Genomic DNA, 5,382 nt, shown 5'->3' on the forward strand with positions numbered 1-5,382 from the left:
TCATTACACTTCTTAACAAATAGTGTACTCCTGATCTTAAGTTTCCATCTGTTTTAAGGATTGACGTATAAAAACAACTTCATGGTCCAGCAGCAACAGAATTCGTGCTTCTTTACCTTATTTGTAAATCTGAGAAAGTTACGTTTGTACTGGGCTGCTTTTAAGAGACACTGTGAACATATTGGTGCTCTTATTTAGGTATCTTAGTTGACTGTGGGGTGAGGAGCATTTAATGTTAATGAAATATCTTGTACACGTTGGGGGAGGGGGTGGGGGACAGAAGAAGAGGCAAAAGAGAGATACTTGTTTTATCAAATAAATTTTTTTTTATCTTATTAAGTTTCTCCTTTCAGTTGCAAGAGGGGAATATTTATCTTTCTAATTTGCATGTTTCAAATGGTTCAAATGGCTCTGAGCACTATGGGACTTAACTTCGGAGGTCATCAGTCCCCTAGAACTGAGAACTACTTAAACCTAACTAACCTAAGGACATCACACACTTCCATGCCCGAGGCAGGATTCGAACCTGCGACCGCAGCGGTCGCGCGGTTCCAGACTGTAGCGCCTAGAACCGCTCGGCCACCCAGGCCGGCCTGTGCATGTTTAAAAAAGTTTTTCAGCAGTATTTTCGATGTATTAAGCTATTTTGTTTCCTGTTTAGAATTCCTTTCGTTGAAAACGACTGTAATCTAATGACTGGCAACAGTTGGACATTTACACATGTAAATTAGTTCACATTTCCACTGACGATGTCAAACGATGATGAATAAATAAATAAATAAAAGAGTTAATTGTAAGGGATTGGGGTAAGTATCGATAGCAAAATGGATCAAGTAAATATAGTTACTTGAATGTAAAATTTCCGGAGCTTGCAATGGGGCAAAGCCTCTTCTCATATTGATCTACGTTTGTTTCGACAGGATTCAGTAATACAGAACTATGGTCTTCATTTGTACTCGTAGCTCTACGATAGTAAGAAAATCTTTCATCTAAATAAAACTGCAGATAGTGATAAGCACGCCCAGGCGTTTCTGCCTGCAACAGACCTGGCGTTCGCCGTGCCTAGCTGACGTGACGTCACCAACAAGCACCGAGGCCTTCCTTTGAGTCGGTGTTGAACAGACTCGCCTCGTACTTCCCACCGCCACTGCTGCTAGCACACCACTGCAGCAGAACCAGCGCCTGCAACGACCCCACAATGGTCTGGGCATCTCAAACTGGTCGATTTCCGTCCACTGACTGAACATCATTTATTAAGTCACAGTCGAATAAAACCTTTCGTAAGACATCGTGGTCGCCTAAGACTGTCAGATCCATTATTGCAGTTTCGGCATTTAGCAATCAACAAGTGCAGTAATTTGATACTATATGTTTGTATAAGATATCAAAAACACCATACAATCAGCCAACAGGGATGAGCCATTTGATCTACTTTACATACAGAAGAGTCGTTAGGCATATTTTTTCTGGTGTTTTAGCTATATTTGTAATTCCGTTTTTGCATTGTGTATCTGGAGTCAGCCCAAACGAACAGTGCTGATCAAGTCGTTCACGCGTTGCCCAGTGTCAACGGAAGGTATCTGTTCCTTTTCCGTTACAAAGAAAATGGTTTAAAAACGGAATTTGACTTTCTCAATCGAAATAACGGTCCCAGATTAGTCTAGTGCGACATTTGTTTCATTGATATGCTGGGTGATTACAGTTAAACTACCCCTATTTAACACGTTATAACACGGAAACTATTTACCGTACGAGTACCAAACCTGGTATCATTAATGTCCAGAGTATGGTCACAGCGCCAACGTCCAGTTCCAACTATGGCCACCAGGTGCCGTGATCAGTCATCGTGATTCGCAGTCTCACACACCTGACCAGTGCACTTGTTGATTTGTTAACATGAGCTTGGACAAAAGAAGAAAAAAGTTGGAAATTTGCGGTAAGTTTCTATGCGACCAAACGGCTGAGGTCATCGGTCCCTAGGCTTGCACACTACTTAAACTAGCTTACACTACGGACAACACACACACTCATGTCGGAGGGAGGACACTAACCTCCGACGGGGCGAGGCACGTGAACCATGCCAAGACGCCCTAGACCGCACGGCTGACAAAAGGAGCAGGGATTATTGGTGGAGCTCTGTTATCAAAACAACAGTAATGCTGCAACTGCACTTTGAGAATACCGCCGACTGAAAGGAATGCGGAAGGGTCCTTTCTCCACCAGCTGTGCAGTGCATGATGAAGAAGTTCGAATCAGCTGAAGAACTGGGAGTCGCTCCGCGAAGAGGCTGACGACCGGCTGCACCACAGGGGGTTGATGAAATCGCTGTTGCTATGGCAGAGAACGCTGCGCATAATTCCCGATAGTCAGGCAGTGTGCGTGCTGTGTCACGACAGTCGAACATCCCGTGGTACACTGTACGGAAGGTGCTTCGAACTATTCTCAAATGGCATCCATACAAGATCCATATCGTCAGCATCTTGCATCACAGGACGCACAACGACGTGTTGACTTCGTTCTCCACTTTCTCGCAACGATTGAAGTCGACGAGGGCTGGCCCTGGATCATCTTATGGGCAGACGAAGCTCATTTTTCTCTGATGGGTGAGGTGAACACACAGAATGTAGTGATCTGCACCTCCAGTCACTGTGCATGAAGTTTTTCTGTATGGTGAACGCGTCATAGTATGGTGTGGCTTCACGGCTATGTTCATGACTGGCCCATTCTTTTTTGAACAGTTTGGTGCTCAAGGACCGAAGACGCGCAGTGTCACTGGCCAGCGTTACTATGATATGCCTAGCCAGCATGTCATCCCCGCCCTACAGGAGAAACAGTTTTCATGCAAGATGGGTCCCCACCGCACATCGCTCGTGAAGTTCATCTGCTTCTTCGAAACACCTCTGGAAACGATCGAATTATCAGCCGACCGTTTCCAAATGCTTGGCTGGCACGACCATGAAATCTCACTCCCTGTAAGTTCTGGTTGTGGGCTTACCTTAAGGACAGGGTTTACTAGGAGAACATTCACAGATGTGCTAGTCTGAAGTGCAGCATACCAAGAGAGGTAGCCAGCATACCTAGGGGCATGCTTCGTTCTGCTGTGCAGAATGCAAGCCTGCGCTTTCAGGCTTTTCTGGACATTCATGGGCGCCACACTGAGCCCATTTTCTAGCAGTAATGGTACCGGTATGTAATGGTCTGATGAACCAAAGCAGCACATTAAAACTGTTTCAGTTGAATTGAGTCTGCATTATTTCTCTTCCCCATGTCCTTGACATTAATGCTACAAAGTTTGGCTCTCGTACAGTAATTAGTTTCTGTGCTATAACGTGTTAAATAGGGAAAGTTTAATTACAATTACCCGGTAAATTAAAAGGGACAATAAAAGTCGGGGAGTGGCCAGTACACCAGCAGCAAACAGCGTTGTTCTGGCCCGCGCTCGCTGCTACAGCCAAGGATGCAGCTTTTCTGAGCTGCTGCTGGATGGTTGTTTATCCGTCCTTGCGTTTTACTGTCCCTGTCAATATACAGGTTGAGTCACCTAACGTTACCGCTGGATATATTTCGTAAGCCACATCAAATACTGAAGAACCGATTCCACAGACCGAACGTGAGGAGAGGGGCTAGTGTAATTGTTTAATACAAACCATACAAAAATGCACGGAAGTATGTTTTTTAACACAAACCTACGTTTTTTTTTAAATGGAACCCCGTTAGTTTTGTTAGCACATCTGAACATATAAACAAATACGTAATCAGTGCCGTTTGTTGCATTGTAAAATGTTAATTACATCCGGAGATATTGTAACCTAAAGTTAACACTTGAGTACCACTCCTCCGCTGTGCGATCGTGTGTATCGGAGAGCACTGCAACATACATCGCGTTTCTACAGAATGGTCTGCCAACGTTGCTCGAAAATGTCCCACTGGAAACGCGTCGACGTATGTGGTATCAGCATGATGGTGCACCTGCACATTCCGCAGTTAACACTAGGCTGACCCTTGACAGGATGTTAGACGGGCGTTTCATAGGACGTGGAAGACGCATAAATTGGCCAGCCCGTTCTCCTGATCTTACACCTCTGGACTTCTTTCTGTGGGGTACGTTAAAGGAGAATGTGTACTGTGATCTGCCTACAACCCCAGAGGATATGAAACAACGTATTGTGGCAGCCTGCGGCGACATTTCACCAGATGTACTGCGGCGTGTACGACATTCATTACGCCAGAGATTGCAATTGTGTGCAGCAAATGATGGCCACCACATTGAACATCTATTGGCCTGACATGTCGGGACACACTCTATTCCACTCCGTAATTGAAAACGGAAACCAAGTGTATACGTGTACCTCACCCCTCATGGTAATGTACATGTGCGTCAGTGAAAAAGACCAATAATAGGGTGTTAGCATGTGGACGTAATGTACTGTTCCAGTCTCTTCTGTACCTAAGGTCCATCACCATTCCCTTTGGATCCCTACGTAATTCGGTGCTCTCCGATACACACTATCGAACAGCGGAGGAGTGGTACTCAAGCGTTAACTTTAGGTTAAAATATCTCCGGATGTAATTAACATTTTACAATGCAACCAACGGCACTGATTACGTATTTGTTTATATGTTCAGATGTGCTAACAAAACTAACGGGGTTCCATTTAAAAATACGTAGGTTTGTGTTAAAAAACATACTTCCGTGCATTTTTGTATGGTTTGTATTAAACAATTACACTAGCCCATCTCCTCACGTTCGGTCTGTGGAATCGGTTCGTCAGTATTTGATGTGGTTTACGAAATATATACAGCGGTAACGTTAGGTGACTCACCCTGTATATCGATAAAACGACTATCGGACAAGATTAATTTCGGAGCACTCTATCGAATGGACAGGTAACTTTCCGGTTTAAGAGTAATTTTGTTTGTAATTGGAAACAAATAGAAACCTTCTGTTGACACTCAGTGCCGCATGAAAGACGTGACGAGTAGTAATTGTTTGGGCTGACTCCCGCTGCACAATGCAAACGTTATTACAAATATCTGCCGAAACACCAAAGAAAGTGCGGTTGACGACTCTTAGGAGATGCAATAAGTATTCAAAGGTTTAACGGGTATAAGTCCAGATATTTTTATATGTAGCATCTTAACATGTATACACATCAGTGTGTTGGCTGTTTTTCCTATACATCGGACAGTCTTTCCACAGACACGTCATGTTACATCCTGACATTCTCTGCAAGGGCGTGCTTCATCTCTAAGTGGACTATACCTGTCAATATAGACTAACTTTTTTGTGTGCGTATACGTCCGCACTTCAACACCTGACCTGCTGATCAGGGGAAACAAAGCGTTAATGGCATACTTTTGCCAGTGTGCATCGTTGTTCAG

General features: G+C 44.2%; 1 non-coding gene across 1 annotated transcript; it reads right to left on the minus strand.

Annotated features, from left to right (window-relative positions):
- Nucleotides 1–505: 505 nt before the first annotated feature.
- Trnas-gga lies at nucleotides 506–589 on the minus strand. The gene is given in 2 exon segments: nucleotides 506–540; nucleotides 550–589. It is a non-coding gene; the product is annotated as a tRNA-Ser (tRNA).
- Between the last annotated feature and the right edge of the window lie 4,793 nt (nucleotides 590–5,382).

Source organism: Schistocerca americana, chromosome 5 (assembly GCF_021461395.2).
Source record: "Schistocerca americana isolate TAMUIC-IGC-003095 chromosome 5, iqSchAmer2.1, whole genome shotgun sequence".
Taxonomy (NCBI): Eukaryota; Metazoa; Arthropoda; class Insecta; order Orthoptera; family Acrididae; genus Schistocerca; species Schistocerca americana.